The sequence below is a fragment of the Marmota marmota genome, unplaced genomic scaffold (assembly GCF_001458135.2).
Source record: "Marmota marmota marmota unplaced genomic scaffold, marMar, whole genome shotgun sequence".
In the NCBI taxonomy this organism is placed as follows: domain Eukaryota; kingdom Metazoa; phylum Chordata; class Mammalia; order Rodentia; family Sciuridae; genus Marmota; species Marmota marmota.
The window spans coordinates 10,117,170-10,141,329 of NW_026000196.1; the positions used below are offsets into that span (position 1 = coordinate 10,117,170).

A 24,160-nucleotide genomic window follows, 5' to 3' on the forward strand; every position below is an offset into this window, starting at 1 on the left:
GGGGCAGAGAGAGAAGAGGCGAGGGGAGGGAATGGGAGGGGGGATAGTAGAGGATAGGAAAGGCAGCAGAACACAACAGACACTAGTATGGCAATATGTAAAACAGTGGATGTGTAACCGATGTGATTCTGCAATCTGTATACAGGGTAAAAATGGGAGTTCATAACCCACTTGAATCAAAGTGTGTAATATGATATATCAAGAATTATGTAATGTTTTGAACAGCCAACAATAAAAAATTTAAAAAAAAAAAAAAGAATCACTGCCCAACAGAGGTAACTAACAGCCTTCAGTTGTCCAGTCCCATTCATCAATGGATAGGCGAGGGCACTTAGTTGCAGAAGGGAGAGATGTCTTGCCATAGGTGACAGAAGAATAAAAGAACTTAAATTTAGGGCTGGGGTTGTGGCTCAGCGGTAGAGCACATGCCTGGTGTGTGTGAGGCACTGGGTTCAATCCTCGCCACCACATAAAAAAAGAAATAAATGAATGAAGTAAAGTTATCGTGTTCATTCACAACCAAGAATCTTGAAAAAAATAACTTAAATTTGGACCCACCTCTGATTATCATTAAGAATAGTGCCTCACATTGATCCAAAGCCCAGCTCTGTACCAAGCAGAGGTCAAGTCCTAGAGCATTTGTTAACTTAACTTTTTATTATAACTCTGACATTCAGTATTGACCTTGGCCCTACAGATGAGGAAATTAAGACAGAGAAGAGATGTGCCTTGCCCTGGGTCACACAGCCTGGATGGGACGTGACGTACTTGGACCTGAGCCTATCGTCACCCCCGATTAAATGTAGCCATCTCTTGTGAGCTGTGCTTGGCTCCTCTATAAACTGAATGTGCATACATACCCCTGATCCAGGTAGCATCCTGTCACCCTTGGGAGGTGGTGGATATTATTCCATGGATGGGGAAACATTATCCCAAAAATGTAAACCAAGTGTTCATTCTGCTATTTACAACTATGGGGTCTGTGAGCCCTAACTCTGGACCTGGAATTAAAGAATAAGCAGGGTTCTTCCTTGAATTTGTCTCCTTTTATTCTAGAAGTTAAAAATCAACCAGCAGGTTGAGATCTACCCATCATCCCTGCTCAGCCTGTTCCCTTCAAGGGAAGGTGGCCTTGAGATGACCTTGGAGGTCAAATGTTCCCCAGGGTATAGCTACCTCCTTTGGTTGACCCCATCTGCCAGTCCATGGAGGAGGGAAGCAGACAAATGTGATCCATCATTCCATCGATGTGGGGACCCTTGCTCTCTGAGGGATGACTAATCCATCCCATGCCAATAAACTCCTTATCAGGAGGCACCTGGTTCTCAGGTCCTGGGGTATATCCATTTCCCAGGCTGCTGTTACAAAGCACAACAAACTACGTGGCTTAAAGCAACCAGAATTTGCTCTCACAGTTCTAGAAGAAGACAGAATTCTGAAGTCAAGGTGTCAGTAGGGTTGGTTCCTTCTGAAGGCTCTGTGGAAAATCCATTCCATGTCCCCCTCCTGGCTTCTGATGATTGCAGGTGACTCTCAGTGTTATTTGGCTGGTAGACGTGTCTCTTCAGTCTCCACCTCCATTTCTACAGGGCCTTCCTCTCTGGGTCTATGTCTCCCTCTTCTTTATTCATATAAGACTGAGTCACTGGATTTCTGGGGTCTTTCCTACAGCCAGGTGATCTCATCTTGAAATCCTTAACTTAATTTTATCCTCATTGACCCTGTTTCGACATAAGGCCACAATCCAGGTGCTGGATTAGGACTTGAGCAATGTCTATTTGGGAGACATTTTTCAATCCCAATATATCAGTGTTTTGTTGTGGTTGATGATCAGTTTGTAAAGTAGTAGAGTCTTAGGGTAAGAAAAGTTCATCCTTTCCTGTCAAGGGGACCAGCTCCCTTCCTTTAGAGAGTGACCTATCTGAAGAGAAAAGCAGAAGCCAAGTCCTGGATCAGGTTTCTGAAAAGGGCCTTGGCGTCTGTCCATTCCCAAGAAATAGAGGGGTGTCCTATGACTGGGCTGGCTTAGGCTTAGGCTGAGGCAGGGGGCTGGACTCAGTGACTTCCCAAAGCCCCTTCCAGCCTCACTGTGTCACTTTCTCTGGCAACATGTGCACATCCTGGGAAGGTGTTACCCTCCCCATCCCACCTATATCTCCCTTGTTCATTGCTTCTCCCCAGGACACATGCCCGACCCTCAGAGAAGCTTGTCACTTCACTCATTATCCAGCCTGTGAGCAGTTGCTGGCAATGTGCCTGTTATGGGCTCTGTGTCCCTGACCAGATGGTACATAGGGAGCCCAGAGCTCCTCATTCCACTGTAAGCCTAGTGGCCTGGTTACCTGGATCTAGAAACCAAACCTAGGGCTGATGAAGAGGAGGAGGTCCAGATGCAGGGTCTCTATAGGTGCAGTAGGCCCTGTGACCCAGCAGCCCAGTGTGGTTTGTCCTACACCCTGAGAGCCTAGAGTCTATGCCAGGAAGAGGCCTGACATACGTGTATTGGTGTATTTGAATCTAAAGTCCTATAGCCACTGTGTCTTGGTTGCTTACATTTTGATATTCATGGTACCTAATGACATGCCTTAGTCTCATTGAATGCAATTAATGTTTGAGAGTTAATAAACATTTCCCCTTTCCTCTACCCTGACATTAATTCTGGTGTATGTTAGGTGCCTAATAAGTTCTTCTGGGTTGCTGTCTCCTGTCTTGAGTCTGAAGGAATTTGGAAGTTACCTGACTCATGGACACTCTTTAGCCTTAAAAGAATTATAGGAATGTAAATATCAGACTGAGAGTGAGCAGAAATGATATAGACATGGACGAAGGGGGGGGGGGGAGGCTTGCTGAGCTCCACCCCAGGGATCAGAGAGAAGAAAAAAAGAGGAAAACAAACAGAGCAGAAGGGAACTCCCCTCCAGTCATGCTTGAATCAGACTCCTGGCTCATTAATAGCTGCCCCTCTGAGTTTCCTCAGAGCCTGAGACTTTCCCGTGTTTGTTCCTCGAATTGCCCTAGAGTGATTATAGTGATGAGCTGTAAAATCTCTAAAACCCAAAGGGCTGGTGGAGCTACGGGGTAGAGTCTGACAAAGCAGAGAGTTGGAGGTTGGGCGCCATTTTTGTGAAGATGGAACTGCAGAAAGTTCCAGATGTGGAGAAAAGCTGAAAATGAAGCAGCAGCCTGGCAAGAAGTGGTACAGAATGGGGAGCCCAGCAAGAGGAGGTTCCTCAGCACCCTATCACCCTGTCAGATACCCAGGGGCTGGTTCCTGTGTGCACACATACACCCTTGCTCAAGAGGCTCACCTTTGGGGCCATAAGACTTTAGCTACATGATCATGTTAAGGTACTGGGTGAGCCAGGGCAGGTTTGCATCTCGACTGCATTTCCCAAAGCAGCACCGATAGACTGCCCCACAACCCACCGTCTTGGCCCTCCCTGCTGCGCTTCTGCATGCTTCCCTTGGCCCCTCCTGAGGGCCTTGTGGAAATACGATGAAGAACAAGCCCTGAGGAGTAGAGAAATTTAACTGAGAGGAAGACCTAAATTGTTATCTGACTGCAAGTTTTTCAAATACCTGAACTCAGGGGGAGAGGAGAGAGAGAGAGAGAGAGAAATTATATTTCTATTTTCTTCTAAGAGGCTTTGAAGGTGATAAAAATTCTTGAAAGATGAATGAGTGAACCCTAAGTGAGGCCCTAAGCAGCATGAGAACCTCCTCCTAACGTTAGGGGTTCCTATCAGTCCAGACCCTCTCTCAGATCATCCTGTTGGGAACTGTATAATAGGAGGGCCTGAAAAGGTAAACTTCTCTTTGGGGACTCTGGTCACACCTGTGGGTATCTTAAGTGAAAAGGTCACTCTGAAAAATAATAAAGGTTCAGGGTTTTACCATTGAAAAGAAGCCCTTTTCACTAATAATTATCACAATAGTCTTAGACACAGGTTCTCTAAAGAATCTTGAGGGCCTCAGAAGGTTTTGCATATTTTTAATGATAAAATTCATTGTTGGCACCTGCACAATGGAGCAGGGAGAGGTGTTTCCATGATAGGGAGCTCTGCAGTACAGCTGAGGCCCTCAAAAAGGGAAAAGAGGGACCAGAATGCAGGTTCTCCACCCCAGCTACAGCCAAAGAGATGCAGTGGTCACCAGGAATGCGGGTGAGGTGGGCTGCTTGCATTTCCTGGAGCAGTTGGCCCTACCTGGGAAGAAAGGTCAGAGTGTCCTGGGGTAGGTGGGGTGTGTTGTGGCCGTAGCTGCATCTCCAGGTAGTCAGAGGAAAGATCAAGGCCAAGATCACTGAATCCACCAAAACCACAGTTCTGCCCTAGCAGCCCCTGGAGATGTGTCAGTGGCCCACAGAGACCATGGTGGTGGGCTTTCCCTGACATTTCTAAGCAGTACATCTTTGAAAAGTCCAGGTGTACCCTGTGCTTTTATCTGTGGCTCCCTAGTACCCAGTCTAGCAGGACCTGCCACATGACCCCTTGTGACCAAGAGGATAGTCAACCCCTATACTCTCTAATCTCTTAAAGATCTCTCAGTCAATGTCCTTTACCTCCACCTTACTTCCTGAAGTGGTTCAGGGCTTTCCACCAGAGTATAGAAAAAGTAAGGGTCCCTGTCGGTCTTTTTCTTGTGATTTGCTTACACTGGCGGCCTGTTTACTTCATCCAGCTTTGGTGTTCCAGGAAGGGCAGTCCTTGTGTCTCCGAAATGAGCAGCAAAGGTGAAGAGCAGAGAATGTCCAGGGACTGTAAGAGAGGAGATGAACTATGGGGTATTAACAGGCTCTGTGGTTCCATGTAGGTGTGGGAAGAACATTTGCTCAGAAGGGAGAGGAAGGGTAACTGAAGACATCCAGGGGAATCCTAGCTACCAGTCCCTGGGAAGTTCTGGGAAAGAGGGATATTCCCCACAGGCACGGTGTGTGGTGAGTGACACATAGTGCTCATGGACCACTCATTCATCAATCCTCTCTGGCCCTGTGCAGGCTGTGAAAGAGATGCAAAGCCCAGTCTTCGCTTCTTACATGGCCTGGTAGTTAAATGAGCAGGTCCAGGAACCAGCTTTTCTCTGGTTCAAATATCATTCCTATCACTAATTTCTGTGTGACCCTAGGTGAATGGTTAACCTCTCTGATGTTCAACCTCTTCACCTTCAAAAGGCTGATGAGAATAACCAATCTTATATTGGGTCTTTGCTTACTGTATTAACTAAGAAAAGTGCCCTCAGCACTGATAGTGCGCTTGGTAAAGGTTGGCTCTCAATAGATCATTTAGAGGGAAATGGTTGGTATGAATCTTTCTGCATCCTCAGGAGCTGTTTTGTTCTGTGCTGCTGAGACCTCTGTGTGGCCAGAGGGCTGCATGCATGCTGTCCATGTGCCAGGGAGTGGCAGTGTCCTTGGATGCAGCAGAGAGGAGAGGGCACTTTCTTACACCAGCCCAATGCTGTGTCCAACCTGAGGCCAGGATATCAGAGTGATTCCTGAGTCTGTCCTTTCCCTTTTTCTATAGGAAGACTTTTTTTTTTTTTGATAGAAAATTATCCTGAATGTCACTCATATCAGTCCCAAAGTTAAGGTTGAATTTCTTGAACTTCCACCAGCTCTTTCAAGAAGGGGGTAGCAGCCCAGTTCCTCAGTGTCTGCTGTCACTTGGCACTTGTCAGTGCATTATAGAAAACCTGACCCTGCAGTCAGCCTCACAGGCCTTCATGTCACATGGTCAGAGTGACATTAGCCATATGCAGTGGGTGGACAGAGTGCTGGACCTGGTGTCCAGAGATCTAGGTTCTGGTCCCAGTTTGCCCACTTCCAAGTTCTAGGATCTTGAGCAAATCACATATTCCAAAGGGTCCAGGTTCTTCATCTGTCATCAGACAGGACACTCTTTTGCATCACACTGTGGCAGTGAGTCTCCCCTGCCATTGTCCCAGGGCACGGTATCTTCAAGGAGGGTAGATTCCCATGCTCTTCCTTTTGTGTCAGACTGCAAAGCACCATGATGATTCAAGTTTGATCAGAAACAAAGCAAATATCAGAGGACAAACCGCTGTCACCTAGTGGACACCTTTGGGGTCAAGTCTTGTATGGTATGGTTGATGATTTGCCATCATGAGAAAAAAGATCCAGAAGGGAGGGGGAGAGGGGCTGCAGGCCCCAGACCTGTCCCCTGTGGGTCCCAGGCAGGGAGGCCTGGCCTTCCCAGAGTTGCCTCCGTGCTCTTCTCCCTTCTTCCTGCACCCAGCCCTAGGTCCGCCCTCCACTGTCAAATCATGCACTCAGGGAGGCACCCAGGGAGTGCTCTGGCACAGATGTGACAATGACTAAGGGATGTTTCCCAGGTCCAGGCAAATTTGCATATTTTAATTGAAGGCAGAAGCTGTAAGTTAATTCAATGCAGCAAATTTGGGTTGAGCATTTATTCTGCTCAAAGAGAAAAATTCAGAGAGCACAATGAGGCAGATAGGGGCAGCTTTGTGAAGGAGGTGACATTTGAGTACTGTATGAATTTCATGGGAATGACTCAGGGAACAGCCAAACCCAGGCCCAAGTCAGGTCAGTCTTTCTGAGAAGTGCATGGCATAGTGGCCCAGAGAGTGACCTGCAGGGAACTCTATAAAGGGGACGGTGTCTCATGAGCCACAGGAGGAAGTGTGAATTTCACCAGGAAGGCAGTGAAGAGTCAGTGACAGGTTTTGAGGAGGGGTTGGTGTGGTCAAACTTGTGTCCTGGAGAAGGCAGCTCTGTTGGCAGCAGGGTAGAAGACTTGGAAAGAGAAAGCCCTGGCAGAGGGAGACCAGTTGGCCAGGGATGAATTTCTCACCGTGGACTGTTTAAAACCAGCCAGCTATTAAGGGAGGTACTTGGGGTGATGAGATCTAGAGCCATAGCCCTAAGGCAGTCTCTGACATGCCAGGCCACTCTCTCAGGCTCCTGCTTATGTGGCCTGCCCCATGGCTTGGAGCATGGCCACCAACTGAGGCTGTCATTGTGGTCCCTCTGCCGGATGCTCATTAAAGCATTCCCTGGAAATCAGTGTGCCTGGAAGCCACTGGCTCCCATCCAACTTCTCTGCCCCCACTGGGCAGTCCTGGGATGGCTCCTGGATCAGGGCCCTCCTGCCTCCTTCATATCCCTCTCAGTAACTCAGAAGTTGAAATTCTATTTTGGGCAAGTTCTTTGGAACTTGAGCATTTCTCAAGGTGGGAGCTGGAGGCGGGGGAAGCATCGGGCAGATAATATCTTAGCCTGTGCCATCAGGTCACCCAGAAAGGACAGCCAAAATGGGTAGCTAAAAATAGCCCCTGAGGGCCAGCTCAGATTCTGCCCTGAGTATTAAGCTTCAGGCTAGAGGAAATTTAACCATTTGGGAATAGATGTGCCGTGAGTTCATTTTGAGGATGGGGTCATGGCAACTGAGTATGGAACTCAGCCAAGATTGTGGGAGTTTTGTTAATGTGACAGGTGCTGGTTAGAGCCCCTTGTACATTGATAACCAGTTAAACCCACTTCAATTCAAACCCTGGAAACATGGTTGGAACTCTGGCCATATGGCATAGTAAAGGGTAGAGTGACAGGTGCTCAAGTCAGAAAGGCCCAACAGCAAGTCCCAGCTCTGCTTCTCATTGGTCAGATGACCTGGATGAGAGCCAAAACCTCTCTTTCCTGGTCTGTGAAATGGGAACAGGAAGATCCATTGTAAAGACTAATTGTGAAGACAGAGTAGAATCAGAGTAGTTTCTAAATACAGGGTGGGAACTCCACCTATAGTGGGTCCCTTTAACTAGGGTAATGAATTTTTTTAAAAAATGAGCCAGGCAGTGTTTTGAGGTGTTTTGAGGTTTTTTTGCCTTTTCTATGGACTGGCTCACATTCCTCTTAGGACCATCCTATAAAGTAGATGCTAAATTTACCCCCATGTTGTAGATGAGATGAATGAGGGTTAGGGGTGCTTTTACTTTGTGCTCATTAGTGACTAGGGACAAGTCAGCCTGGACAGGTCAACTTTGTCAGTGGAGTAGACAGACGGCCTCCTAACGGGCTCTGCTGTGGATGGAGCACATGATGGGACACCTTATGGCAAACTCTGCTTCTCAGTCACTAAGGTCCTTCTGTGACCCCAGCTTGCCCATCCTTCACCAGAGCTCAAGAGGGGTTGGGATAAATTGAAACAGATCATCCTCTCAATTTTAGGTTTTCTATAAGGAGGAAAGGAGAAGGCTAAAATATCAGGTGAGTTGCCATAAATATGTATGGAGTAATATTTATGATTATGATATTATTAAGATTATTATTCTTGATTACTGCCCCTGGTTCCTGGAGTAATCAAGAAGAATCCACGTGCTCAAACCCCTTTATGGCCCTTTAATTTTTTTTCTTTTTTTTAGCAATGTCATTGAGATATAATTTATATACCATAAAATTAGTTTGTTTTATATTCTTAATTTACAGAGTTGTACAACCATCACCATAATCTAATATTAAAACATTTTGAGCTCCCCTGTTATTTGCATTTTAAAGGGTGTAAAAAGTTATGTGCCTGTGCCGAACCTGTTGAGCAAGCTTTTGGTTAGAAGCCTCAGCATTTCCCTAGCCTGTTAGATATGGCAGCAGGGAAGCACCTTCAAAGCCAGGAACCTTCCAGAAAGATTTTCTTACATGGAAATACTGAGCTGTCTTATGGGTGACAGTCATAGAAGTGAAACTCACCAGAAGCAAGGAGAGAACCAGTCATCCTCAATTCTGCCTGCAGGAGGGAGTCCCAGGAAGGAAGAGGAGAGAAAAGGCCAGCCCAAGTGCAGATTTCAGGGTGGGGGTGGGGGTGGGGTCTGTAGGAAAGTGTTGGTGCCCATGTGATGCCCTGCAGCCCTTCAGAGGCAGAGTGATGCTCTAGAAAGAACACCAAAGTCAGGTTCAAATCCTGCTTCACTGACACCAGCTCTAAGCCTTAGTGTCCTCCAATCAAAAACAATTGTACTGTTTCCAGCATTTCTTGTAAAGTGAAAGGATAATATACATGTGTAATCTGGAATGTAATAAGTGCTCAATAAATATCAATTGCAATTGTTATTTTTAAAGGAAAAAGCACTTCTGAGAGTTGCAAAACTTGAACACACTGTAGAAACATCTGGTTCCTTGAGAACAATGAGAATGCATATTATTACAAGGCTCAAATCCATTTATTCTATTTATTTACGTGGCTTTGGACAAGTTGTTTAACTTCTCTGAGCCTCAGTTTTCTTATCCACAAAGTGAGCCTAAGAACGGTGTTGCCTCGTAGAGCTGGTCTGTGGACCAAGTGAGACATGCGTGATTGCACGTAGCTGGGGCCTGGCACCTGCAGAGGGTACTGTCGAGATTGGCCCTTGTCATCAGTGCCATTGCTCTCCTCTCTCTGGCTAGCAATGGTGAGGATTTGCCATGGCTGTGTTTTCAGAGGGAACTTCTGGGCCAGTCCCTCTGGATACTATTGTAAAATATTTTAACTTCCTGTTGGAAAGAAAGCTCCTCATTCCTCAGTGAAGACCATAAAGCTGGAAAAGACAAGCCTATGGGGGAGCTCAGTAGGAATTCAGATGCAGTTCCAGGGTGTCTTTGGGGATTTGCTTTTTCATACCCAGAACATAAATATTGGAGAGCAGGGTGGGGAGCAAGCTGGAGTTTAAATAGGAAAAATGGAGGACCCATCCTGCTAATGCACCCAGGAGGGATGTGCATTTGATGCCATCATGACCAGTGCTGTATCCACAGTGGCTGTGCCACCACATTCACATCTGCATCCCTCAGGCCAGGGGCAGGGCCCCAGAGCCCTCTATCATAAGGCTACTTGCTGCAGCTTTAAGAATGATGATGGATGGAGTGCTACTGAAGAGCTTGCCTGGAGCCATCCCATCCAGCCTCCATTGGTGTCTCTTGGTTCTCTCAGCCTGCAGTGCTCTGCCCTCACCTCTGCCCACCAGCCCCAGCCCCTAGGTCACAGGTTCCAGGCACCTGCCCTTTATCCCTGGGGGAGAAGTTGGAGTATTCTTATAGCACAGGTAAGCCAACTAGGAGCATGGTGTTAAGATACTGCACTGGATTCATTGTTCTTTGGCTTCTTTCTCTCTGCTAAAGCAAATACAGTGAACTTCTCAAACATGATGACATAAAGCCATTAACCTAGTGTCAAGTGTCATCACTGGATTGGTCAATGGGACTCCTTAAGCATCACTTAACCACAAGTAGACCATGCTGCACCTTTTGGACAGGCTTCCTCGAATCAGGATTATCACTGAAGAATATTATTTATAGTTTCCTTTGTAGCTCTAGACTCTGTTTTTGGAAGCAGTGCTACCTGTTGTAGTCTGTTTGAACTGCCATAATCAAATACTGTAGACTGGAAAGCTTATACATAAGAGAACTTGATTTCTAACCATTCTGGGGGCTGGGAAGTCTAAGATCAAAGCACCAACTGACTCAGTGTCTGGTAAAGTACCTGCTTTCTTGTTCCCCGATGGATATCTCTCTGTGTCTTAGCATGGTTGAAGGGGCAGGGGAGCTCTCTGGAGTCTCTTGTTTATCAGGGCACTAATGTCATTCCTGAGGGCTCTTCCCCCTGACCTGATTACTTTCCCAAATCTCTACCTTCTAATGCCATGACCCTGAAGGATAGGATTTCAGCATATGCATTTGGGGAGACAAACACATTCAGACCACAGCAACACTTAGTGCAGGCTACCTAACAGTACTGCCAAGCAAATCTAGATGATGCGGGCATGATTGAGCTTCTGGGTATAGATGCATGGAGCTATTTGTGTTCTTCATAATTTATATGATTTTGAAAGAAAACTTAGCAGTGATGGAGTTAGAAATTAGATTTTTCTGCTCAGCAAACTGGGTACCAAATTGCAAACCATGTGAGTCCCCTCCCCTACCCCCACGTTACTCCCACTTTCAAATGTGAATCAGACGATTTACTCTGTTCTATATTCCTCTTCGAAAAAGGAAAGCAAAATCCAAACCTAATTAAAACACCACTTCAAACTTTGTAACTAAATTCATTCATAACCCAACTGCACCGGGGCCGTGAGCCTCCCCTGGCCACGTCCCGTTGCAAACGTGGTTCAAATCATTGCCATTTATCATTTTTTCTTGGGTTTAAGTTATGAGAGAACTCTTTTAAATTTCTACCCTGTTCTCTCTCTCATGGTAAAGCCACAAGGCTCTAGCCACTTTGATTGCAGATGGCACAGAGGCCCCAGACTAAAGCAAGACTCGGAACATGCTCCTAGTTAATTAACAGCTGCAGGCACTCGGAACTCTGTCTGAATGGCATTAACTGCTTTGTTCCTTGGCGGCCACAGCTAGAAAGCAAGAGGATCCTCAGTGAGCTCCTCTTTTGAGCTACCTCTTAGCTCCCACCCCTTACACAGGGCTTGGAAACAGGATAGACCCTGGTGTCATCCGCCCTGTCACACCCAGATCTAGGACCTCTCTGAGCCTTTCCTGTCCCATCTGTAACATGCTGGGTTCTACACCTACTTCATGTGGCAGTAAGAGACCACAAATATTTTGAGATCCCTACCATGGGCCATCTATCATACTAGGGCAATGGGGAAACAAAGAGAAATAAGACAGAGGTTGTTGCCCTTAATAAGTCCATGCTGTGAATCAGAGGTTTTCATTCATGGTCTTTTTGCTCCCAGGAGACATTCGGCAATAGCTGGAGACATTTTTGGCTGTCATGATGACTGGAGTCAGAGAGTGCTACCAGGATCTAACAGCCTGGGATGCTGTTCAGTATTCATGATGCACAGGACAGCCCCCACCCCCACCCCCTGCTGCAGATCACTGACCTTATCATGACAGTAGTGCCAGGGCTGAGAAACCTCCCTCTAGACCAACCCAGATGTATAAGCAAATAGTTCCAGGGCAGTGTGATAGGAATTATAAGAATTCAATCTTTACACAAGGTCTGAGACTTGGTGCTGCTCAGAGAAAGGTCATCCCCTGCTGTCCTTAATTCAGTTCAGGACTTTTGCAGGGACCATGTTGGTAGCAAATATCCAAGAAAGAAGCCAGCATTAGCATTCATTGCACCATGGAGGTGTCACTCCAGCTGACATAAATCCAACTCACGTGATCCAACTCTGTTGTGCCTCTCAGTTTCAACTCTGTCAAAATCTATCCACATCAACAGGTCACCAGGGCCCCAGGGGCAGAGGGACCCCAGCATGGGAGCCAGGCCCTCTGGAAAGGAGGCAGCCTAAAGCCAGGCCTGGGCCATTGTATGGCCTTGCTTTCTCATTTAAAAACTCCCATCTCTGAGGAGCTGGGCTGGGGAGGATTATGAATGAGTCACCCAGTGAGTCACTGGGGAAAGCCCTCCCCGGGAACTGCAGCTGAGAACCCACCCAGGCGACATAAATCTGCTTTCTTTCTCCATTCCTATGGTGCCTCTCCCCCCAAAAGACCAAAAATAAAGCAGAAAATCATTAACATGACTTGCTGCAATAACTTTTATACTTTTATAATAAGAAACTACAGTAAAAATGCTCAAAGAAGCCAAACTGGGAGGCTGCCCGAGTTAGAATTCGGAAAGGGCAGAGCAGGAGGAGGACTGTCGCGTAGGCATCGGACTCATTCAGAACCAGCTGCTCCCAGCAAGTCACTTGCCTCCCCGCAGGAGACAAAGGCAGAGTAGAAAGAACCTGAGTGGTGATTCCCAAACCCCAAGTCTCAACATCAGTGGCCTTAAGATGTCATATAGCTTCTCTGAGCCTCCCTTTGTTTCTTGGTCAGCAGGATGGGTTTGGGTGGTACCTCACACTGTTGATTGGCAGATAAAGGAGTTTAGGGTTTGAAAGTTAACAGCCAGCCTTCTAGAATTAGTGTTACGCATTAGGGGAGGCGAGAATAGCATTTTGGTGTTTGTCTTTATCTTTTAAAGATAGGTCCAGGAGTGCTTATGAATGAAGTAATGTCTGGGATTCACTTTAAAATAACACAGGGGCAGGAGGAGAGAGTGGGAAATAGATGGAAGGTTGACCACAAGTTGATGATGGCCATGGCTGGTGATGGGTATCTGGACCTTCATTATTTCAGTCTGTTCCTTCTACTTTTAGAGTTGAAATTTTGCATCGTTTAAAACTGTTTTAGAAAAGAGTTCTGGGGATTGGCTGCACAGCCGTGTGAATGAATGGAACACTACTGACACTACTGCCTTGCTCACTTAAAAGTAGTTAAGATGACAAATTTTATATTGTGTGGATTTTACCACAATGAAATAAATACATCCATATAAGTGTTAGAGTCAGTAATTCAAATCAGCAATATATGTGGGCCATGGGCGACAGGGAAGCAGTAATACCCGAGCAAACAAAGAACTGGGATGCAGAAGAGGTACAGCTCTTCTGCACCCTTTTCTGGGAATTTATTAAATTCAGCTGTGGGAAGGAACTGTGGTTGGGGGTGTTGGGGATGAGAGCTGAGCTTTGGTGGAGACATTCAAGTCACTGTCTTAGGGCCGCTGGCCTAGGCTGGACCTCGTGGAGTGGGGACAGAGATAGACAATTATAGAGAGAGATGGAAAAGAAAAAAACAGAGGAGTCCTGGCTCTCTCCTACTTCTCCTGTAGAAGCTGGTGTCACAGGCCTGTGCCTCCTCAGGAGTATAAGGACACAGGTGGGGTGGCCCCAAGCTTGGGGAGGTTCCCATTCTGCAGGAGAAGCAATTCAGAGAACACAAAGTCCTCTTATTTGGCTGTGCCTGAGTGCAGATTGGAAGGTATTCAGAGGACAGGGTGGAGGGATGAGTAATTTGGACTTTAAAACTGATGAAGTAGAAGTAATATTAATCCCCTTTTAGCTTTTTTAAAAATGCATGTCAGAGTCACTGGAAGCTAAGCATCACACATCTGGGAGTCATTGTCCTCTCATGTTAGGTTTTGCAAAATGAATGGTGACACCAAGAGCTCTTTCTGATGGATGATACCAGCTCAGTAGCATTGGTGACAGCTGACAGCACCGGCCACTATGACAGAGCAGCGGTTCCTTGGGCAGGCTGTGGCCTCTCTTCTGGCCCTGATTTTTCAGTTGTTAGTTCTGGGACACGTCACTTCAAGTCCTGCGCTCTCGGTGTCCCCACCTTGAAATGAAGCACTGAGCCTTCTCTGATTTACTATGATGACAGGCCATTTGTGTCTGCATTTGCAGAGTTGTTTCTGGCAGGCAAATGACACTGGATGGGTTTTAGTCATGATTTGGGGCCTGGATGCGCCAGCCTCTTGTTCCTTCTACTGAGTAACTTGCTTAGGACCTGGGAAGACTCTAAACCAGGGGTCCATTTTTTTCAATTGTCCCTGGGGGTGCAGTTAGTGGCACAAATCAGTTCTTACCTGTGAAGCTGTCTGTGGGAATCACCTGGGTAGCAAAGCACTTCTCATTTCCCCTCATGGATCCCAACAGCTTTTCAGTTAGTTAATAAGTTTCAAAGGATTTTTAGATGGTACAAAACAAAGGCCTTTTGGAAACAACGAGAAACTAGTAAGCATAACCACCCTTCATGTTTCTTCCCTTCCCCTGAATTTTGAATCATATAAGATGATTTAACCAAACTCAACCTCTAACCATCATTCAAACCATCATTTATTCCACTTTCATTTAACATCTGTCTAGTATGCCCCTGATTTGGACTAAAATAAATAGAATATCAAGGTTAGGAATCTCGACTTCCAAATTTGGGCAATAGGACTTTTTTTTTTTTAATAAAACTGTATTAAAAGGAAAACTGTATTTCTTTCCTGAAGCTGCTTACAACAAATGACCCCAAACTTGGTGACCTAGAGTAAGAGAAATTTATTCTCATGGTTCTAGAGATCAGATCAAAAATTAAGGTGTCAGCAGGGCTTCACTGCCTTCAAAAGCTCCAGGAGAGAATCTCGCTGTGCTATTCCTGCTTTTGGTGGATCCAGAGGTTCCTTGGCTTGTGACTGCTTCCACATTGCTGTTCTTTTCCCCCATCTCTTCTCTGTGTATGGGGACTCCTGAATGTGAGCCCACTTGGGTAATCCAGGATAACCTCATCCCAGGATCCCTAATTCCATCTGCAGAGTGTGGGTGTGTTCCCATGTTTAGGGTTCTTGCTGTGTCTTCTTGGAAACCCTACAAGAACCTCACACAGAAGTCTACACAGCAGAGTGGAGAAGGGATAGGCTTGCCCTGCTTATATCAGAATCTGAACCTTCACATCTTCAGCTCTCTCCACCCTTCTGCCCAGTCACCCCTGCACCAAGGAGCTCAGTATGAAAACTAGAGCTTTGACAAGGCTTGGAACACATGGAAAGTCCTAGGAAGTAGGCTAGGGCAGGTTGCAGGAGGCTTGGGCAAGACAACTTGATGTCTAGGTTTTCTCATATGTGGAAATGAGACAGTATGGTCCATCTACAGTGCTGACATGGGGTCAGAATGAGATGGAGAGTCATCAGGTCATAATGAGGCTCTTCCTCCTAGGACACTGTCATCCCATGGAAAGATGGCAGCTATCACAGGACTGCTTCTGACTTCACAGAAGACTAAGTCCAGGAACCAGCAGATGAGAAGGTTTATTCTGGCTTTCAAAGAAAATCCAGCCAGGCATGGTGGTGCAGGCCTATAATTCCAACAATCCAGGAAGCTGAGGAAAGAGGATTTCAAATTTGAGGCCAGCCTCAGCAACTGAGCAAGACCCTGTCTTTAAAAAAAAAAAAAAAAAAAAAATCCAGAACAAGTTCTAGAATTATAAGGTTTGTATTTTCAGCTCTTACTCTCACAGAGAAGAGGATGTTCCTCAAGCCTATTCAGTCCTAAGTGCCAGTCCATATTAAATAGATCCCAGGGGTCTCCCACACCTGCACCCAGTCCTGCCTGCTCACACCACTAATTGTTTTTTGTTTGTTTGGTTGGTTTCATTTTTATTGTTGTTGTTTTAGAACTAGGGATTGAACCCAGAAGTGCTTAACCACTGAGCCACATCTTCAACCCATTTTTTATTTTGAGACTGGGTCTCACTAAGTTGTTTAAGGCCTTGCTGAGTTACTGAGGCTGGCCTTGAACTTGCGATCCTCCTGCTGCAGCCTCATGAGTCGCTGGGATTACCAGCATGAACCAGCACAGCCGGCTCATACCACTGGTTGAAGGTGGGCCAGGCACAGTGTCAAGAGCAGCTGCAGCTGGGTTGCTATAAAGCTGAGTTGCTCGGCCTTGGCACTGGTGACGGCTAGGCTAGATAATTCCCATTGCAGGGACTATCCTGTACACTGTAGGCTGGTCAGCAGCATTCCTGGCTCCTACCCACTGGATGCCAGTGGGATCCCTCACCCTGTTAAGACAAACATGTCTGCAAATGTTGCCAAATCGCCTCAGGTCATATTTGCCCTCATTGGGAACCACTGTTCTAGAGAACAGTCCTCTCTCAGCCAGCCTGTCAAGTGTCGGAACTAGACAGTCACCCTCCTTATGGGAAATACTTAAAGAGGCTCAGATTATTGTCTTGTTTTGTTTTTTTCTCCCAACTGTCTCATCCTTCTTCTCCACCTCCAAACAGAGCCAAAAATGATGTCCCAAGAAAACAAGGTTCACCATGTTGGTTTCAAATGTGCGAATATTTGCTCCTGTTCTGTTCTCCGATGGGCCCTGGGGACCTTCCATGGTGACTGCCCTGGTAGATGTGGCTTGGTCTGATGACCTGCTTCCCATATGTCCTGTTGTCTTTCTAAAGGTAGACATGGCTCAGCAATTCCTCTCCCCTGTCTTCCATTCCAAGCTGAAATCCCATCTCTCAAGTTTCTCCAGAGAAAATCACTGTCTGCATAGATGGGTTTTCCAGGAAAGCCATCCTCCATCCTCTGGGCCTAAAGCACAAGCAAGTCCAGTGGCTGACGTTGATTCAGCCTGGGAATCTTGAGTGAGCAGACAGGAGAAGCAGTGGGGCAGCCAGGGAGTGGCACTGCTTCTGGTGGGCACTTGCTACGTACTGCCCGCTCCCTGTGTTAAGTGTCTGCCGCTTTGGAAAAGTACTTCACCCCTGTGCATGAGGGGCAGTCATGAGGAGTCAAGTCCTCTGTTAGCCTGAGCTGGTGAGAGGCTGGGAAATTGCTGGCAGTGTGCCCAGGTGAAAAATGTCACAGTCTTGGACTGGAGGACCATCTTGTCTGCCTTCCTGTAACCCAACAGGAAGGCCTTCCCCTCCAACTTGGCCTCCACTCGAACTCCCCCAGTGGTGAGGAGCTCGCTACCTCCTGTGACATCAAGTGCACCCGTGCCCAGTGTTCCTTGTCACCTGCTTCATTACAACCACATCCTGCACCTGCTTTGGCTTCTTGTTCCCATGGCAGAGCTTCAATCGTGCCTCTTGCTCACCCTTTTTTATGAGGCTAAATCTCCCCCATCGTTTGGCCATTGAGTGCATGACTTCTCAATCGCTCTCTACCAGGTGCCCTTCTGGCACATAATCCATTATGGCACAGCCATCTCTCAATGTCATGTCCTGCGCTGACCATGAGAGAATAAGGGGGCCACTCTCTTGTACCCCGGACTCTGTCAATGCCATCCAAGTTGTATTGGAGTTTGAGACAACTGCTTCCCTGGTGGGGATGTGCACTGAGACTCCAATCAGCTGAAACTCCTCCTGCCCAGAAGATCTCATGCACCATCCCTCCCCCACCCTCTCCTCCAGCTCCTGTGGGTGATGACTGCTGGCTGCACCTCATCCTGAATTTAGGCTGTCGTACTGATCTGGAATCCTTGATCTACCTCTTCTATCTTAACCTTCCCTCTCGAATGGGTGTAATGCGTTCATTCCATATGCAGATAACACCACAGGAGAGAGCTGCCTGGCACACCAGGACACCCAAGACCTTCATCTTTCCTGACAGAACTTCAGGCACCTGCTCTGCTCGTTCGAGGTGGTTCATCCAGCTCTCACCCCAGTAGCACGCAGTTCCCCTCTCCTGAGTGGTGAGCAAGTGACTTTGTCCAGCCAGCTCTTGCCTCCCAGCATCATGTGGTCATGACTTCTCTCTACTCGAATCAACCTCCCAACCTATCAGAAAACTGCAAAGGAAATGAAGTTGGTGTGGCCCGACCTTTTTCTGCTGCACCGTGTCGACATCTGACAGTGATAGCTCCCTTCTCGCAGAACATATAAATCCAGGGTTTAATAATCCATCCATGGATTTTGCCAGGCTTCACAATCATCAGTCAGTCATGTCAGCAAGCAGCCGTGTCCCCCTTCATGGTAAATCAGGGTGAAATTTGCATTTCTCACGCATTTTGACTGTTTTCCACAGTTCTTCAAACAAATCCCGTGGTGTAGTGACACCACTGGAGGTGAGATTGGAAGCGGTGAGAATTAAAGCTGTTCCATGCAGCTGGTTCACCTGGCTGTCACCTCTACAGTCTTGTCTGGGTTGGGACCTTGGGACACCAGCTCTGACTTTGGACAGGAGGGATTTCTACAGCTGCAGCCCACATTCCCGGGCTTGTTGACATCGATTCTTTCAGAAGCAGATCTAGTTTTGATGGTGGGATTTCTGCCTCATTCCAGAATTCTTGTGCTCTGTACATGGTCACTGCACTTCTGTCATTTGCCCTAACATGGGACCTCCCATTCAGAGTTCTGGGCCTGAACCCACTGCTAGACAGTGCCCCGGAGCCTTACCACTAGCCACCCACCTTGCCCACAGTGCCTGATTCTCTTTGCTCAAACCAGGTTTGGGATCCACTGGCCTCCTGAATCCCAAACAGGGATCTGGGCAGCTCCGCCCTGCAGCGTGCACTTCACAGGAGGCTTCTGGCCATCCTGCTCATCCTAGCACACCCAGCCTGCCCAGAACCCAACACAGTGCTGGTCAGTCTGATCTTGATGTTATAAAGTAGGTGACCCCTGACTGTATAAAAAGAGCATGGGGATATGAGTTGGCAGCTTTTAGACAGATTAACCTAATTAAGTATAGATTGAAGCTGGGGAGCCTGAGGCCCAAAGTCTAGGTAATCAAAGGCCTCCTTTCCCTATTAGGCATTTTGGAGAAGGTCATTTTCCTGACAAAGCGTGAGGACCTTCACCCATGACCAAAGGTGGACCAAAGTCTTTTGGATCATTATGTCCTTCTCCAGGAAGGAGAGCCATATTCAGAGGAGCAGTGACCCTCCGACCTTGAACTGGGACACTCTCACCACACCACTGAGGCAGGTGCCCCTGGGATGTGAAGGTGTCTGGCTCCCTCTGGTGACCAAATGAAATGCTTCATGATGGTGGAGCACACACTTGTGGAGTGGAGGGTGGGTCAACCTAGGCCAGAGGTAGGGGGACCTGACTTTTGATACTAGGTCCTGCTGTCTCCCTGAGGCAAGAGCCCATCCCTTCCTCAGTGACCTCAACTGCACCAGTCACCTGTGGCCTCGGAGAGAATTCATGATGGCTTCCAAAGCACTTTAGAGTTACAGGCTATACCTGTGAAGGTAACAGGATGGTTAGAATTTAACAGGTAACTTCTCTTTGAGATGTGGCCAGCCTAGGAAGAAGGGGGAGCTGCTATCTTGAGGCCCAGAAAGTCCACCAAGGACGCTGGATTCTGACCCACTTCAGATGCAGAGGGTGCCTGCATGCAGCACCTTCTGGTGGTGGAAGGGGGCATAACATGCATCATCTGGGCACTAAGTCAGCTGGAGTCCACTAATCAGTCCACAGTCCCACAGCCATTCTCTGCATCCAATTGGTCTCCCTGCTTGCTCCTCTCCCACCACTGCTTTCATATCCTGCCTCCAGGTTTATCTTTCAAGTATTCAATTTGGGCAGGACACATCTGAGCCCAGGTGCTACCTGCTTCATGTAACAGGCCACCACAGCCTGACCACAGGATCTCCGTGCCAAGCCACAGCTCATCTACACCAGGGGCTCTTTCCCAGAGATGTCTGCCTCACATCCTGGGATCATCCACTTTTCTGCTTTTTCCCAGACTCTTCCCCTCTTCCTTGCTTGTCTTAAACCCTATCTTAGCTCTTCTTTTAACTTCTCAGTGTACATAGATCATTGGGTAAATTAGTATCCCTGTGCCTCAGTTTTCTTACACCTGCAATAGGAACATATCTGCTAATAGGGTTGAGGTGAGAATGGGATGGTGCATGCAAAGAGCTGGGATCCAGCCCTCAGCCCTTGAGGGGTCAGCACCATCACCAGGATCATCACCATCCTCACTAGCAGCAAACCTGCTTTTAAACCAACTCTTGCCCTATGCTGTGAGTGGGATGTTGTCCTCGTCTGATGCTCTGCAGTTCTCCTACCACACTGAAGCTCACAGCTTTTAGGAAAAGGATTTGTCTTGTGTATAACCTTCAGCAAATGATTTCAGAGCCCGCCCCCTACTGGCTGCAGTGAATGGTGCATAGATACTAAGACAATATGAGAGCTCCCAGCCAGAATTCCATCCTAATCAGGGAGTGATGTCCATAAAGGGATGTGCTGTATATTGACTCCCGCCCCCTCCCCCAACATCTGACAGTCTGGGACAATTTAATTAACAGTCCTCAGCTTACCTTATGCATCTAATGTCCTGTGCCATTTGGGCGGTACCCTAAAGTTTCCAGTACTATAGTACAATGTTGCACATTGTCTTAGGAGCTATATGTTTTCTAGGACCCTGTGACAGAGTACCTTAGGCTAGGGGACTCACACAACAGAAACTCATTTTCTCACAATTCTGCTGTCTGGAAATCTGAGATGAAGGAGTTTGCAGGGCTAGCACCTAAGACCTCGCTCCTGGGCATGCAAATGGCTGCCTTCTCCTTGTGTCCTCACACGGTCTTTCCTCTGTGGTACATGCCATTGGTATCTCTCCTTGTGTCCAATTTCTTTTTTCAAGGACACCAGTCACATTGGATTAGGACCCATCCTAAGAACTTCATTTTAACTTAACCACCTCTTTAAAGGATCTCTCTCCAAATATCGTCACATTTTGCAGCACTGGAGATCAGGGCTTCAACGTGGCTTTGGGGGAAACAGTTCAGCCCCTAATGGGAGGTAAGCAGGGCAGGTTATAGTCCCATTTTACAGATGAAGCTGCTTAGGTCGTTGGGGGGCCCTGACTGCCGGCCCTGCTGTCTCTCTAGTGCCCCCTGCTGGAGGCTGGGGTAGAGGGACAGCAGGAAGCCAGGAAAGATCCTCAGGCTGTGAAGAAGGAGCTTCCAAGAAGACCCACTGGGCTCACCACTCGTGGTCCCTTCAGGAAGGTGCATCTGTTGTTTATTTTGGTGGGTTTTCTGCCTGTAGGGCTCCTGCTTCCCCACCCTTCCTCTGCCATTAGTGTTTTCCCATTTCATCAGGTAGCACCATCTTGTAACTCCTGAGTCCCGAGTCTTCCCAGGAGCTTTGCAGCAGGGGACTGGGGATAGCATGTTCTCACTTGGCTTTGAGGAGTCAGCCACTCCAGCACTGCTCCCCAGCACCTGCTGTGTTCAAAGAAAGCATCACATCCAGATGCCCAGAGGCCAGTCAGACAGAGAGGTGTAAGGACATGCCAGTGCTAGAGGGAAAGAATAGAAGCTTCTGTTGGCTGAGCTGAGAAACCAAGATGGGCAGAATCTGCAGCTCAGACCACTTGCTGACCCACCCTGAAGAAGCCTGGAGGACTCTCTCCAAATGCATCGTCCTCTATAACGTAGGACTTCTGCTTCTCAGGCTGGGTTAGTAATCATTTCACAGTTCTGCAGATGAGCACAGGGTCCTTACTTTGAGCCAGGGACTGTGCTGCACCTATGGAAGAGGGAATTTAAAAGGCTGTTCTACATTCCCCGAGACTAATAATTATGGAATGCCCAATACATGGAACTTGGCTTTTGTATCTAGGCAGAATGTAAGCAGAACTCTAGGAAAAAGTCTCAGACCCAGTGCGCTGGCAAAAAAAGGAAGTGGGAGGAAGAAGAGAGGAAATCTAGGAAGGACCCTTGAGAAGGTGGTTTTTAAGACAGACCTAGAGGGGCGAGTAGGACTCTAACTGTGCAAAGAGTCCTGCAGGAGGGGATCAGCCTGAGGACCAGCATGAGCAAGTCCATGCTGCACAGCACCAAGGCCCTGCTTTTGTGCTAGGTGCTGATCTGTAGTCGTGTATGCAGAGTGGTGGTGGCATACTGGGCTGCTTTGGCTGGCTGCACAGATTCAGGTTCTGCCCTCATGCTCAGCCACCTCAAGTCTGGCCATGCTCAGTGACCAACTGCCCCTCTGCTTTGTGGGGCTGAAATCAGCGAGTGTCCACATCCTTCCTTTTCCCATGGCCCTTAGTGCATTTTACATACCAACTGCTTCTTTGCTCAGTGTCAGGAACTAAAGCTTTGTCGAGGTCAGGGGCTCATTTGCTAAGGTTTCTCAAACTAGCTGCAAATAAAATCACCTTGGAACTGTGGAAAAATCCCAGTACCCAGATAGTCTCTCAGACCAGCAAAATCAGCATCTAAAATGGCAGGACCTGGGGGTTAGTATTTACTTTGTTTCCCAGTTGATTCCAACGTGCCAATGAATTTGAGATTCGGGTATATTACCTAAGAATAAACAGGTCTGATGCCATGGGAAGGGGACCAGCTTGGTCACTGTTACAGAGCACCTGACCTTAGAAGCATTAGCATTTTGTTTCGTTTATTAACTTTGCAGTGGGGATAATTCTATTGTATGAATTATGTGCAATATCTGGCTTGTATTGTTTGTTCAACAAACGGTCAGCACTGCCTCTTTCCCTGCCCCCCACACCTCTTCCTCAGACATAAGCAAGGTCATTTACTTAATGCTGTTAGGCTGTTGGCAGTGGACGTTGGATAAGCAAGGATTGCATGTTTTGCAGGCTTCTTGCTGTTTATGGGTCATGTTTTATTCATGTGTGTATGAGGCAGAATACACCTTCTGGGGGGAGAACTTTGAGCCTGTGGATTTCAAGTCAGGGGAATATGTTTGCATAAACTGAGGGCATGCAAGGCGGGTGGGAGCTGAGAGAAGGGATGCTCTGACCTGGGATGACACTAGCAGTTGGGAAGTGGAGAGGAGGATGTTGCCCAAGCCAGAATCTCTCTTTTCTAAGCTTGTGCTGCCCTCTAGTGGGAAAGAGCCACAGCCAGCCTGAGTCTCCTCTTCCAGTATGAGGGGACCATCTAGGCTTAGCCTGGCTGCAGAAACAGACACACCTTAGAGAGACCAGCCATTCAGGCCTTTCCTCCTGGACCCATCATTCCTGAGGCACAAAGATAATTCTAGGAAGCATCTATCGTGTGCCAGAATTAGAAGCTTTGCATACATTGCATCCATTTCTCATCGTCCCACAAGGTAGACATTCTCATTCCCAAACCAAACTGAAAAATCGGTTATCCAGAAATTGAGAAGTGAGCCAGGATACTTACCTGGTTGGAATCAGGTCAGCTAATTCTAAAGCCCTTTCTGTTATGCTGAGACATCTATTCTAAGAACTGGGTCCTGGAGGCCTGAGGTCATGTCCACCTCCACCATGTTCATGCTGTGTATCCTTAGAGCAGCTGACTGACTGCTCTGAGCTTCTATTGTCTCATCTACAAAAAAAGCCTCATAATCCTTAGCCAGCAATCAGGAGAAGTATTGTTTGGTCTCAGATACAGTACAGAGGAGGGAGAAAGCCTTGAACGGTTGCTTTAGGATGGCAGGATGATTACCTTCCCCAGGCTTTCTGAATGCATTACTTTTATAATTAAACCAAAAGATTTAAGTAGATCACTTGCCCTCCAAAGAGGTGGAAGTATTCACCTGAGCATTCCAGCCCAGGAAGATGCTATTGGAGAGAAAAGGTCGTTTTCTTGAGATGATAGCAAGCCAATCTCAGGATCCTCTTAAGATAACCACAGCCAGACTCTGAATGTCACATGCAGAAGTCTCAGCTCTGCCCTTCCCCTGCCTTGCTCTATGACACTGCTAAGAAGTCAGGGCTGTCACCTGAGACCTCAGTGTCCTTGGATGCCCTTCTTACCATGGAAGGACAGGATGGAAGCAGGGGTTTGGGGGCTGGGCAGTGCTTCCTGAGTGCGTTGGGATTTTCCTCTGCCACTCTCTGGAGGACAGCCACAAATGCCTGGCACTTGAAGCTGTGTGCCATCAACACCTGAAATTCTATTGCAGTCAGTAATTCTA

General features: G+C 47.4%; 1 protein-coding gene across 4 annotated transcripts in view; it reads left to right on the forward strand.

Annotated features, from left to right (window-relative positions):
- Positions 1 to 24,160, forward strand: part of Slco3a1 (solute carrier organic anion transporter family member 3A1) — a 254,468-nt gene that overhangs the window by 149,441 nt on the left and 80,867 nt on the right. The window lies entirely within an intron of this gene.